General features: G+C 40.4%; 1 pseudogene; it reads left to right on the top strand.

Moving 5' to 3' along the window:
* Positions 1-14,215, top strand: part of LOC119039979 (14-3-3 protein theta-like) — a 31,053-nt pseudogene extending 16,838 nt beyond the window's left edge.
* Positions 14,216-15,227: the final 1,012 nt, after the last annotated feature.

Here is a 15,227-nt window from a genome sequence, read left to right as displayed (position 1 = left end):
CAAATCGGCTGCTGACCACCACAGTCTGAACTTAGAATGTTTTTGACACCTGGAAATTTGGTGCAGCTCAGCCCTAATTTGATTTATTTCTCTTCAGAAAAATTGATCCCTCCTTCCCATTTTGATCCATTTCTTTTCGGTATCCTGTTTACCTCTTTCATCAACCAACACTTGCTTTTCCTTTCTTAACTTTGTCTAATTGAGAGGACCATCGCCTATCGTCAAGACAAATAACCAGATCATTTTTCCTTTTCATTACTGAATCCCCTTATAATAGTAATAGAGCTGTGGCCTTTCCAATGTCAAACCTCCCTTTCCCATAGACTGTGTTTTTTTATTTTTCATGTCCTTACTCCCCTTACTGCACTTTGCCATGTGGGACTAATTTGGGGACCTATAAACCATTTGCACTGCTGTACAAATGCTCAGTCATCAAATAAAGCAGTCCCAAAGGTCTAATCCAGCTGAAATATGGGAAATTCTTGCAGACAGGACACTATATTTGGGGCTCTTTATTATATCTCATTCCTAATACCCTCTAAACCAGGGGTATCAAACTCATTTATACCGGGGGCCACATCAGCCTCTCGGTTGCCTTCAAAAAGCCGAATATAATTTTAGGACTGTGCAAATGTAACACTCCTTAACTAGGGGCAAGGAACTCAGCACTGCCACTGGGTAGAAACAAGGTGCGGGGCCAAATAAAACAAGGTGGAGAGCCAAATTCGGCCTGCAGACCTTGTGTTTGCCACTTGTGCTATAAACATTATCCATTCTCTTCTTGGGCCTCCTTCCCACCACCAAGATCACAAAACTACAGTTTCTCTCCATTTTCTATAGCTGTCCCATGTTTCACCAGTGTCTCCTCTTCTAAAGCAAAAAAAAGCACCCCTGTTTCTTGCAGTGCATATTCTTTACTTTCATTCTGGTGAATGATATAGACTGTGAGTTTAGGCCATCTGATATCTAACTATAGTGGAGATAATTGTGGTTTTATTAACAGAAAGGATATGGTTAGGAGAAGAATACTAGACCGTCAGCACTCAAATATATGCATTGCAACTAGTCTGGGAGGGTCTGTTGCCATCAAGCCTAGGCCCCAGTCTATCTTCAAGAGGCTACCTGGAGGAGGGGGCATCAGAACTCTGATCCAATAAAGCTGTGGTTTGAATCAGACATCAATAAACCAGGGGATGCAGGTAAACCCAACTTCATCTGACTCAGATTCTCTGCTACTTCAGCAAAATATATATTTGAACAATTTCTGGACCAATGAATTTAATTCTTGAGCTTGTTGCAAGCAATCACCCTGAGGGCAAGCCAGAGTTTTATTTCATTTAGACATCCACTGATTAATTTACTTAATCAATGTAATAAATACATTCATTGAATTTAAAATGACTGTTCTGCAAACCTACTATTTCATTTTCTAGAAAGATGACATTGCTTTTGGCCTTAAAGGGTAACATGATTTGGACAAGTGAAATAAGAGTTTAGGTTTTTAAAGTATAAGAAATAATAATTGACTTGTGGAGTTTAAAACAATAAGGGGAAAGGCAAAGAGGATGCAGATGGTAGGCAACAACAGAAAGGCAATATAGAGTCATCTTGTGGAAGGTGTTGCATGTCTGGATTTCATTTGATAAGCAATGGGGAGCTACCAGAAATGTTTGAGCAGAGGTGAAGGTAGTTGGGTGAAAGAGGCTAAGTAATCAAAACATTATTAACTTAATATTTATTTAGTAACTATAAATGAAAAGAGTTTAATGGAGAAAAAAGACTTGAGGTAAGAAAACTAATTTGGAGATGTGAACCAGGGCAGTGGTCCTAGAAAAAGAGATGTGTAGAGATAGATTTTGATACCAATGAGGAAGTAAGGTCAGTAGGTGGTGGTGAGGGAGAAGGGGTTGTCAAAAATGATTGACTTTTAAGCGTGAGTTACTGGTAGATTGGTGATACTATTCAAAGAAATCAGGAAGTTGAAAAAGAAAAGACTTGTGTGAGGCACGATGATGGATTCAATTCTCTACTTATTAGGCATATGACTGGCTATAATCTAGGAGGAACTAATTTTACAGGACTTACAAAAACCGGAAGCTAACAGATATTAGATGATTGTGGTCATAGCTGGATTTGCCTTGTATTTTCTCTGCAATAAAATGCAAAGGAGAAAATGAAAAATGCAGTCAGTATTTTAAATATCTGTAGAGTTTCTGGACAAATCTAGCAGGGATCTGTAGCTTTTCTGTGGCCCATGTATCACAAATGCAGCTCCTATAAATGATATATATTTTCCGAATAATTTGTGTTATTTATTATGCTAATATTTTCACCAATTAATCCTCACAACAGCCCTCAGATATTATTATCTGGATTTTCATAAGAAAAATCAAGTTTCAAGTAGGTGAAGCAACTTTCCCCAAGGTCAAAAAGGAAGTGATGGAATGGCATTTGAAATCAGATTCTGTGAGGCTGGTTTCAAAGTCTGTTCTACTCTGTATAGCTAAAGTATTTACTTGCCTTCCTCCCTTTTTCTTTTCACAGAATGAAAAAAGAAAGAATGCCTTTTATTTTTGTTAAAGATTTTATTTATTTATTTTTAGAGACAGAAAAAGGGAGGGAGAAGGAGTAGGAGGGAGACATCAATTGGTTACCTCTTCACATCCCCCAACTGGGGATCTGGCCCCAAACCCAGGCATGTGCTCGGACCAGGAACTCACGACCTTTCAGTTCTCAGGCCGGTGCTTAATCCACTGAGCCAAACCACCCAGAGCACAATGCCTTTTAATGTGAACTATTATCTTTACTGTATGATTGCATTCAGAGATCGATTTAATGCCTACTTAGATGCTTAAATCTATCTTAAGAAAAGTTTATGCTTGGAGCTCTCCTTTTTTCCCCTTAAATTTATCGAGGTATAATTGGCACGTCACTGTGTAAATTTAAGGCATATAGCATAATGGCTTAGCTTACATAGATTAAATGGAAAACCTCAAAGAATGAACTGTTATCATTCTCATTGTATTGGTACATAAGAATCATTACTAATGGAGGCTGAGAATGACTGGATAGTTCTGCAGCACAGTCACTCTAACCTGAATGCTCTGGGTCTTCAGTCCCCCTGTAGGACCTGACCATGTGTTTCTATGAACATTCAGCTGAGATGATAACCCAACATCATTGTGATAAGAAAGGTCTTCCTGCTTGAAGTCTGAACTAAGCATGGGCCCCACAGAAGGAAAGACTCATGACACTTTCTCTGTAATCCCACTGAATTTCCCTCTTGCAGCAGCTGAGGACACTGCTGTTAATCTTTTTATCCTCGTGGCTGAATGAGGACATTTTGTATTGCAAAAACATGCCAGTTGTTAAATTTGACAGAGTTTTCCAATAAAGTCTCATGGAAAGTCTCAGACATGAGGTAGTTTCTATAACTGACAGCATTTATATAGGTGAAAAAATTTTTAGATGTTTATCAGACGTGCAGAAAAGCAAAAACATGGTATGATTATGCCACACAAAGGAGACCAGTCTCCTGATAGCATGAAGGGAATAGAAAGGAGATAAACTTAATTTGATCCTCAAAGTTCAGATAATAGGGGATGTCGAGCAAGAAGTTGATAAAATTTTAGTATAATCTAGTTAAGAAACATTTGGTTATTAAGAAGGGAAGAAACTATTTACAAGTAAGCCACATAACGTTGCCTAAGACATAGTCTTCTGCCTTTATTTCAGACTCCTTCATTCTGTGAAAAGGAAAGGCGGTGGGAATCAATGACTGAGTGACTCGGGAGAACCATAGACCTCATGTTCTCTAAAGAAGAGTAGGAAGAATAACACCCTAAGTAATATAGGTGAATTGTTCTTCCCTCACTTAGTGTCTGGCAAGAATCCTAGAAACTGGAAAATGTCCAGTTTTTCCTACTGTCTTTCTACTACATTTTCTACTACATTCCTACTACATTTACTATATACTAAATTTATACTCTTACAAAATCAAAACCTTGCATATTATGAGATGATTGAATAAGGCATCCTCATCTCCTTACATAAGTACTGATAAAAAACAGAATGGCATTCTAGGTAAGCTGGACTATCCACAAAACAAATTTAAAAGGACCCTATTGGATTTCATATCTATTCATATCTGTATATCATGCCTAAGATCTATATTTTACTTGCTCATTGAATAAATATTTATGTATTCCCTACTCTATGCCAGGTGCTTGGGGATAATAGTATTTATAAGGCAGGCACAATTCTTGACTTTATGCACTTGTAGTCTCCTGGGGAAAATGAGTATTAAATAAACAATTGTATTCATTTTTACCTGTATAACGTTGTAAAAATGAATAAATATTTTAAGGTATTATGCTAGGTGTAGGAGATACAAAAATAGCCATCCTCAAGAAGTGCAAGTTGAATCTACCTGGCCGTGAATGTATTATGTTAGCATCAAATGTGTCCAGCTGTCACCTTTAATACCTAATAATGTGTCTCCTTCACCTCCTAACACAATTTAGCTCAAATCCCCTTTCTGCTGGAATCCCCATCTCAATCCACTTGCACCAACGACAGAATACTTCTTACCTCTGAAGGGCACTCAAAGGAGCCTGTGAATTCTTCCACTAAATGGAATTTCTCTGCCATATTGAACCTCAGCTGATGTGAAATAGGCTGATTCATTTCTATTTCAGAAAGCAGAGGGCTGCATTTTCTTTGATCTGAGGGTTTATGGAACCCATAACATCTGAAAGTCCTGTTTTAGAACATGACTCAATAGAGAGCTTTATGTCTAGGACTTATCCTTCAGTGTTAACAAGAGATTTGGATTTTAAAACATGAATTCCCTTGCATTTATCTTTTAGGCCCCTTTATGGCAGTGTAACTAAAGGCAAAGGTAAGCTGGTCACCCTGCCCTCAAAAAACATCAGAGGGACTATTTCTGAGTCATCAGACAAATGCAATAAGAACTTACATCTCTGCAGTCCACCCCTTTAAAAACAGACTGGAAAAGTCTCCAAGCACCTGTTTATTCATTGATGTATACAAAAAGCTTTTCAATTCCTGGGTCCTAATTTTGGAGCTGTATAATCACTCCTCAAACCTATTAGCTGACAATCATCATTACAAGAAATCCAAATGCCAAGACTGGTAGTGGCTCTACTAAAACTGCCGCAATTTGAAATATCTAACTTTTGTGTAGTAATTTTAATAATGAATAATCTTCTTAAAATTCAGTTGGCCTCCTCCAATTAAAAGAAAAAAATACATAAAATTCAAATAGCTTTTCCTAAAAGATTTCATGGAATCCTGAATTTTGAAATGTGTATTTAAGTAAAATAATTTTTAAACAAGTATTTCATGGGATGTATTTTTTTTAATTGGTGGGATTTTGAGAAAAGAGATATATGCATGGTGTGCTGGTAAACTGATGTTCTGAACAAAAAACTCTGGTTGGAAATTTTTGTTGATTTGTTTTAGTATAAATACTTCTACCATGGCCAGTTTCAAGCTATCAACCTGAAATCACTGAACTGAGGTTTGGGAGATGTGCTCTCATGAGCTAGTGTGAGCCAATCCCAGTGCAGACTGGCTGCTGCTGGGGTGGTAGGGGTGGGGTGGGGGGGCCTCCTGTTAAGGAGCCCAAAGGCTACATCCTCTCTGACGTAGCTCCCAGAAAATTCAGTTTTTGAAATTATATTTGATTTTATAATTATAAAACTAAAGATTTCTTTTGTAAACCTTTCAGTGCTACACATTTTGATGTGGCAATCAATTTTCCCTAATGAGCGATATAGATAAAGGTGTAAGTGTTTGCTAGTAAGACAAAGATATTAAAAAGATTTGTGTTACTCATCTTGGCAGTAACGTTTGTATTCCCTTGGGTGAGGTAAATTTACAGTGCTCTCCATGACTGTCCACCAGATGGCAGACATTTCACTGCAGCCTTAAAATGAGGCACATCATTTCTGCAGCTGCAGAGTGATTTCTGCAGATGCAAAAGGAAATGAAAGCGTATCTGATTAAATAACAGCAAAGGCAGGAGCACAGTTACAACTCGAAGGTGCACTCTTATTTTTTTCCCTCTTCAGCACACACCTCTCTCTGGGGTTCTAGAAGACTTCATCTAACTTCTCTTTCCCCACGTTTTCATCAGGAAACGCCTGCATTGGAACGTGGTCAAATCCAAACTTTTGATCTTTCTCTCCCCTCCAATTCCACTTCTCTTTCAGCCTTTACTTCCAGCTGCTCATCCCAGAAACCTGGAACTCATCTTTGATAATTTTACTGTTCTTACTTTTCATAGCTAATCTATCGTCAGATCCTATCCATTCTTGTCTACCATCTCTCCTTGGGATTACTGCACCAGAGCCTCCCACCTCCTTACCTTTCTTCTATTTTCTGCACCACAGAAACAGCATTATTTTAAAATGTAAACCAGAACATGTTATTCTTTTGTTTAAATCCTTCATGGCTTTCTTTGACTTTTTTTCTTTAAAGTAATTACCATGTTACTTCTTGTAGCAAAGTCTCAGAATAAATTAGCAAATGTGAGTAGAAAAAAGCAAAAGCAATAGACTTCACTAGCCCACAGATACAGCTACTTGATTCATTAGGGTAGTGCGGATGCTTTCAATAGAAAATAAGTTGGTACTTAGGGTCCTCAAGGTCATGATCTACCATCCACATCCCACGGGGAAATTATCTGCTTGTTCACCTCAAAGAGGTTAAAGGCAGATCTTAAAGTTTTATTTTGAAGGTGTAAAAGTCTCGCGAGAGGAATTGTGAAAGGAACTTTGGGATGAGGGTTAGATCTGAAGACAATAGTAAGTGTGTCTTCGGTCCTCTCCCCTTCCCTCCTCTCCCCTTCCCTCCTCCCCCCCTCCCTCTCTCCCCTTCTCCCCCTCCCCCCCTCCCCCCCCCCTTCCTCCCCCCCTTCTCCCCCTCCTCCTTCCTCTCCCCCTTCCCTCTTCCTCCTCTCCCCTTCCCTCCTCTCCCCTTCCCTCCTCCCCCTTCCCTCCTCTCCCCTTCCCTCCTCTCCCCTCCCCTGCCCCTTCCTTCCCAGTGCTTATCAGCTTAAAAACAGACTTAATTTTGTAGTGAGAGTTCATGTGGGTCAGAATTACACATTAGCTCATGAACTTGTATTTTCCAAATAAATCAGTTGAAATGCAAACATTAATTTATTTGAGTGGGGCTGTCAATGCTGAGCTAAAAACCAAACCATCACATATAAGCACTGATGATAAGCCTGAGATGTTTTGTTATAGATATATTATATATGTGCTAGGGTGATTTTACCTATGAAAGGTAGAAATGTAATCGCCTGGGAGAGAGTCATTTGGCAAGAATCTGCCTATCAGATGGAAAGGCATCCATAGAATATCTGCCATGCCCAGCCCTCCAGCTTCCTGGGAACTGTCGTCCTCTTCCTCCATATTCTGGGAATCTGGGGCTCCCTTTCCCACACCACAGGAAGGTATATTTTTTCTAAGCTGTGATGCTCTTTCCCTCTCTCAGGGACAGACACTTAACCAGGGGATTGGGCTGGACCAACGGTGCTCCTCCCTTGGAGATTTGGAATCAGGGACAGAAGATTTCAACAGTCTAGAACACAAAGAGAGATAACCTAAAAAGTGATTTGTTAGCAGTGGATATTTCTACCCTTGATCTGGAGAACAGAGACAGCCAGCCTGCAAGGAGGAGAAGAATGGAGACTTGGAGAGGAAGCCGAGACCGGGACAGGGAGTCCCTCCTGACTTCCCAGGGGTGCTCTGGAACCTGGCTGCAGTTGACTGCCGAGGTCCTGCTGCATCTCTGCCCTTGGGTTCTGGGAGGCAGTCTCACTCCTCCTAATGAATTCCCTTCTTCCCTCTTCATGCAGCTCTGTTGGGTCTTTATCCAGTGCCACCAAAGGTTCTAAAAAGCATGCTTTTCTTTAGAAGTCTAGGCTTCTCAGCCTAAACTTCTCTCTAACTGTCCCTGCAATTTTCAGAAAAGCAGAGGAAGCTTTCTTTTTCCCTTACAGAGAAGTAGACAGTGTACAGCAGCATAAAGATATTTTAATACATTTGTAGAGATATTGTAACCTGTATTGCTTTCTATTATTATACAATGAAACTCTCTTTGAAAGATCTTTGTACAAGAAGTCTTAGCACAGCCAGACTTGAGGAGAGATTGTCGCTGTGTGCTCTGAAAAGCTCCACACAAGGGTCTTCGATTCCCTAGTAATTATATCAAAAGTGACCACTCTACTTTTTAAAAGGTAATTCACTATTTATGAGGTTTCTTTGTTAAGTCGAAGAAGAGTTCTAGAATGTTCTTTACCTTCTTTGTACACAAGTGAATAGCACATCCATCACTCCTCGTTTCTCTATCCAAACAACTAGGTAAGAGCTCTTGTCTCCTTCCCAGGGCCCGGTCAGGGCTGCCTGCCGTCTCAAACCCATTCTCACTGCTATCACTCAGTGTGTCTGAATGAGCTGATCCTCTAATACTGGCAAAAGTATCTTAATTCTATGGGTATTTATTTCTATTGCTTCCCAAACAATATTAAAAGCTGGGGGGTTTATTTCTACAGTATAAACTCCCTGTGGACCAGAATCCTGGGGGCCTAAGCATGAGTGCTGGTGGAAGAAAAATAATTTGATTTCTGTGGTCTCTTAGGGAAGTGGAAAACGCACTGTGAAATCATTTTGTGAGAAAAGCAAGCTCACTATCGGGTGCATTTTCAAGTAATTTTTATCTTTTCTTGTGTGCTTGAATAGTATCTCTTGAATCTGAGAGATCTACTTGGTTCTGTGGGCATGGGATACACAGTCCAGGCCTGGATACTCGAAGTGGAGAAGGAGGCTCACCCACTGCTGGTGAACTGAGGTCATGCACCTTCGATGAACCTGGGCCGGCATGTCCCTTCACCTAAAGCTGCCTAGGATTTCTCAAGGGCTTACTTTTTTTGTGTTTGTTTTTCCATATTTGTCAGAAAATGGGCTTTGCCTTTTTTCTTCATTACCCTTGACCCGTACTGGGTCATCTACCTATCACATTGCAGCCAGGCATTTAAGGCACGAAGCTGTTGGATGTGGGTGAATCTTGGTGCACACATTACATACACAAAAGGAATCGGGTTCACAAACTCTAATTTCTCCATTTCCCTCCAGTCCGTGTAGAGACCTCTCTTTTCCTGATTTCGTAGGAAGTGAGATTTCTTTCCTTTGTTGTTTTTCTAGGTTAACTTGTGGGTTCAGAATGAGTTTATTTTATGACAGCTTGTAACCTCCTGTATATTTATACCCTTTTACTCTCTCACTCATTGACACTCTTCTTAATCATTTCCTCATATTCCTGGACCTGTGGGCTCTGAATGATTCTCTTTATATTTCCCTTTTTAAAAAGAATTTCCCAGTTGTTAGACCCTCAAGGACACATCCCTAGTAGATGAGGAGGCAAGAATTCGAAACCAGGCAGTCTCTTTCTAGAGGCCGGACCACTACTCCCTGCGGCGTGTGTCTAAAGAAGGAGCCCAGGGAGGGATGGGTGAGGCCTAGGCCTGCGGGTGAGGCCGGTGCCGTGGTTGCGCACTCCGGTTCAAGGCTGCTTTTGAGAGCCAGTGGGCGATATGGTCAGGCTGGCTTTAACGAAACAAAATGAAACCACGGTCACAGGTACATGGTTTTTGTTTCCCCACTGTCTTGCAGTGAGTATTAAACATAGTATATTGTGAACCTTAATGTCCATGCAAAATTGTTGTCACACTTTCTTCCTCTAGACCTTTGAGTTCTAGCAAAACTAGAATTCCTAGGTAACCTATTTTTCTGAAGTTCCCCAAGTAGACCATGCAGATCTGCACCCCCTACACACACACACACACACACACACACACACACACACACACACACACAAATCCATTTTCTATATGAGACACACTGTAATTAGCTGTCAAAACTACCAAAGCACAAACGTTTCTCCTTTTCAGATCTTTCCTTCCCAGGTCTTCCCAGTCCTTCCTTATTTCATTTAATAATACTCACGTAGGTACAATTGCTCTGTAACAAACTACCTCCAACTTAGTGGAGTAAAACAACAACAATCATTTGAATATTATTATGGTTTCTATTGCATGAGTCAGGTTCCTGGGACCTTTCAGGCTAGTGATGTCAGAAGGTGACTGAAGCTGTAACAGCAGATCAGGCCAGGGGCACCGAGCACTGATGCAGCTGGGGATGGATGGGCATCGCTCCCTCTTCATGGAGTCTCAGGGTTCCTCATGCAGCCTTTCTGTAGGAGTTAGTTGGGTGTTCTCATAGCATTACGGCCTCAGGATATTCAGATATCTTATGTGGCAGTTCAGGGCTGTAAGGGAGAGGGTTTCTTTCCAGCCAAGGAAACAGTGGCTACATCATCTTTAATGACCAAGCCTCAGAGGTATCCTACTGGTTACAAGCAGGCCTGAAGCCTGCTCAGATGCGTTATCCCACTGTTTTCTGCCTCACAGTTGGTACTAGAGTAATGACAGAATACTAGGTACCCAAACCCTCAAAAAGAAGAACTTAAAGGTCACATAGTCCACTCCACTGTTACAATGGCTAATTAATCTCTTTTTTCAAAGTTTATAATTTAGGTTGACTTTCTTTTCAAAGTTCCATCAATTTTTTGAAGTGTAAATTCTAACAAGTTTTAAACTTTATTTTATTTTTAATAATCTTATAAGTTTTTACCAAAACTACCCAAGAAGCCAGTAACACAATAATAATTATTTTCAAGGCATTGATGGTTTCTAAGAAACAGGAGTGAAACACACAAGGGGAAGACAAAGCAGAGGCCCACGTGATGAATTAGTGCTGAAGGGAAGGGCCGTTTAGGGAACGGTTGTTTAGGCAGAAACCTCTGCTGGCTGGTGTGTCTTTAAGCTTTCCTTTAAGTGAGTGGCTCAGTTAGAGATGGGATGAAGAATGGACTTCACAGAGAGATGGGGCAATGGGGCCCCAACTCAGAATGGAAATAAGAAAATCGTGAAAGTCTGCGGGTGAAAACACAGGAGTGAGTCACACCAAGTCTAGACCACTCTGGGTTGGAAGAAGAGGCAGCGATCCAATAGCCAATTGCTGATTTCCCAGAAGACTAAGAAATAGATGTACAAGGAATAGGAAGCATATGGACCTGGGGTTTAGGAAACAGAAAGCACTAAATTCTAGGACAGGTGATGGTCAAATGTTCCAGCTGTGCCATTGGATTGACCTGGATTTAAAGCCAGGACTTCTTGCCACTAGCTCTGTGACCTCAGGAATATGCTAACCTCTCTCAGATTCTGTTTCCTTGCCTGCAAAATTATGCCTACCTCATACACTCATTGTGAAGATTACATAGCATGTTTGTGAAGTGTGGTAGAGCAGGGGCTGGCATACAGTAAATACTCAGTAAATCGTAGCTCTGGTAGCTCTTACTATTATTTCCATGGAATCCCCAAAGTGTTTGAAGAGGAGTGTTCCCCTGCTTCTCCACAGCATCACACTGGGGAAACAAATGCTTCCCAACTTGTGGACTTTTGTCCTGGTTATTATTAATCAGCATTTGTATAATTTAATATTATCGAATGACTGAAGAATAATTTATTTGTAACTTTAATACCTCTCCTGATAGAAGGTAGTTGCTACAGCAAAATAGAAATAAGGAGAGTGTGATTAGAAGAGCATATTAATGAGATGAGTCATTTGAGTGACTCAGACTACCAGTCTGAACGCCGAACTAAAACCATGGGCTGAAAAAGACAAACGAAAAAACTGTGGGCTGATGATGGGGTGGGCTATTCTCCTTCCACCGCATTCCCTCCCCTGTTATGCCTGCATTAGCCCTTCAGGGGAAAGCCTGGAACTGCTTTGTTTCCACGGAAGAATTTTACAACACTCAACTGTTGTCCTGAAATCCTTGCAAGGTGTTCCATGCTATTCTAAAGTTTTGATGAGGTCCTGAGGTAGGGTTCTCATGATGGGATTAGAGCCCTCATCAGAAGAGACCAGAAAGCTTCCCTCCCTCAAGTCCCGTATGAGGCTTTGGCAAGAAAAATAACCATCTGCCAGTCAGAGGGTCCCAACCAGACACCAAGTCTGCTGGCACCTTGATTTCTGACTTCCGAGCTTGCAGAACAGTGAAAAATAAATGTCTGTTGTTTAAGCCACTCAGTCTGTGGTATTTTAATGGCCCAAATTGACTAAGACAATAAGGAAATTGAATATTTGTATTTAGAAATGCATTTCTAATACAAAACCTGACTTAAATAATAATTTACTTCTGAGGGGAAGCCATGAACTGAATCTGTAATGTTGTTTAAATATCAAATATTTTTAAATGGAAAAGCATGTTTGAAAGTGTTGCAGTATTGGGGTTTTTTTGCAATATTGTTTTTTAAACAGTACAGGAAAAATGAGGCACTAGTCTATGAAGCAGCAGCCTGGCGTTCAGTCCTCTACTCTGTCGTATAGGTCTGACCACATCATTTACCTCTCCAGCCCTCCATTTCTTTATCTGTAAAAGGAAATGGCAGGAAAAGTTTTGGTAAAAACATTATAAAAAATTTCCTTCCCATTTCTGTACCCACTAAGAGCAACTGAAGGAAGCTCACTAGAGAAGGAAGCTCAATACTGAAACTAAGAAAGGCCCTAAACTCGAACTGCACACTCTGAAGAACATCAGCAAAGAACGCCACCTGAAGTACGCAAACTGAAAAGCCAGGCGCTGACACAGGGTTCTTTTACTCCTGGAAGCATGCGAAGTGTGGAAATGAGACTGAGGCACCTCTAATTCTATTCATTTTAGAGAACTGAAGACTTCAAAGGCTGGGTGGACTTTAGCAAAACCCCTGTTTTGAGTCATTTTTCTGCTAAAGTTCTCCAGGAGGTAAGAGCATGTCCAGAAATTCTATTTGGGATGGATTAGAGGCTTCACACTGTTAGAAGAGAAATCATAACACTGATTTTGCAAAGCACTTTATGTTATATGAAGGGAATGTCAAAGTTCACTATCAAAGAATTGAGGAGGGAACACTGGTGAAATTATTGGGCCAGCAATCGTCAAGTATGCCTTGGCTCTGCCATTGCCAAAAATAATGGGACAGGAAAAGATAACCTCAATAAAGGAGAAACTTTTTTTTCCTTCTTAGAAACTGCTTGGAGGGCGGTGGTGAGAAAACACTGAAGCTCCAAGCTCAGTGCCATCTTTTCTGTCTCACCTGATGTCCCTAGTGTGACAGAGGAGTAGGGAACTGGGACCACAAAAGCCTAGCACTTAACCGGTATCATTGTTAACCCGCATCATATGGTTGTATGGGAGAGTTTTGGGGGTTTTGGCATGACTCAATGAAATAATTGTTCCTGGGACTGGCAAAGGGTACAGCCGAAATTCCAGCCCCATTAGGGTTACCCCTTTGGCAACTAGTGTGAGCAACAGCAGAGCTGTTTTCCTATTTCTGGCTATAATCAAGGCTGTGTGGTGAATGAAAATGGACATAACCTTCTTTCTGTGCCGAGGCCTCTGGACACCCAGCTGAAATTGATTTATGCCTGAAGAAACCTCAGCTCTGGCTGAAACCAAGGTGAAGACCCCCTAGAGTTGTCCAGTGAGAGCACAGCCTGCTCTCAGTGGCATGCAGGAATATTGTCAGGGGCCATATGTCCACCTGGAGGGTCAGCTGGAGCTTCAAGCAGAAAACCAACACCTCTGACAAGAAGTTACATTATTACGAACTATCTGGAGAAAGTAGAATCTAAACTGAGATCTTTCTGCACCACCATCCTGAGATTTGGGGTAACCAAAGCAAAGAATCCAGAAAGTTTTATCTGAAAATGGAGGTTACTTCTGGTACCTTTGTTACATGAGGTGATGATCAAAACAAACTATAGATCATTCCCATGGAGCTTCCAAAACAGCATTTGCTATAAACATGAAAGAAATACAACCCACACCCCCAGTTCACTTTGGGCTGGCTCTTAGCTTTTCTGTACTTCACTGTGAGATCCTTAACAACCAGAGCTTGCCCGCACACTGGCTGAAACCACTTTTGATGAAGCCACCACAGAACTTTGTGCATTGAATGAAGACTCATACAAAGGCAGTGCCCTTATCCTGCAGTAGCTTAGAGAAAACAACATCATGGACATCAGACAATGCAGGAGATGAATGTGAGGGGCGGAAGGAACAGAAAACTAAATGTATATAGAGTGTCATCCTTTTTTCCTTCAAGAACCCTTTTACACATCTCCATTTTTCATTCCACGTGGATTCTCTATAGCAAAGAAACCTATTTCTTTGTATGTGTCTTTCTGTGTATGAAATCAACTTAGAAATTTCACAATGGATAGGCTACATTTCTTAGAGTAAGTGTTGTACTGTAGCTAAAGCTCATAAACCACCTCTTCTTCAGATGCAAATAATATGTGGTGAGTGTTATGTGGAATAAAGTGGACATTTTTAAACTAGGAGAAAAAGGGATGTAGGACAAAATTCCACTAGAAAGAGAAATAAGATTATAGCAAAGATACTGATTCCATTCCCTGTGCTGGTCAACAGGTGGCATTAAAGTAGCTTGGATGCCAAATGGAACAAAGGTTGGAAATGAATATTCAGGATAAAGGCAGCCTTTGGGTGAGTATGTGGGGAGGCAGTGAGAGTGGTTGTTCATATTTGAAAATATCTTATCTCTCTTCTACAATGTTGAGTGTTTGAAGTGAGAAACACTTCCAGGTACAACTAAAAGTGGTACTCGACTTGACTGTGCCCTGGTTTCCTGCCTGTGAAATGGATATAGTAGTGATGCCTACCTCATAGAATTATTATGAGTAATAATGAGTTAATGCATGCATTGGGTTGGCCAGAAAGTTTGTTCATTTTTTTCCATAAGATGGCTCTAGTAGTGCTTAGCTGTCTTTAACTTCATTCTAAACAATTTTATTAGGTTGTATCATAACAGCTATCATTCAGTGTAGATATGTTAAAAACTTACCAAAATTGGCAAATTTTTGCATAGCCGTTTTATTATTGAAGATGGAAGAAAATATGCAACATTTTCTTTTTTTAATTGTTCAATTACAGTTGTTCCCATTTGCCCCATTACTTGCATATGAAACATTTTCAGCATATTATGCTTTATCCTTATAAAAGAAAGATAAAAACTCAACTGAAATGCAAATAAAGATTTGTGCAGGATATAGAGAGTGTCAAAAGTGGTTTGC

The sequence above is a fragment of the Artibeus jamaicensis genome, unplaced genomic scaffold (genome assembly GCF_021234435.1).
Source record: "Artibeus jamaicensis isolate MK-2021 breed Jamaican fruit bat unplaced genomic scaffold, CSHL_Jam_final scaffold_584, whole genome shotgun sequence".
NCBI classification, from domain to species: Eukaryota; Metazoa; Chordata; class Mammalia; order Chiroptera; family Phyllostomidae; genus Artibeus; species Artibeus jamaicensis.
The sequence above is the reverse complement of the archived record's forward strand: the minus strand, read 5'-3'. Positions and strand labels throughout refer to the sequence as shown.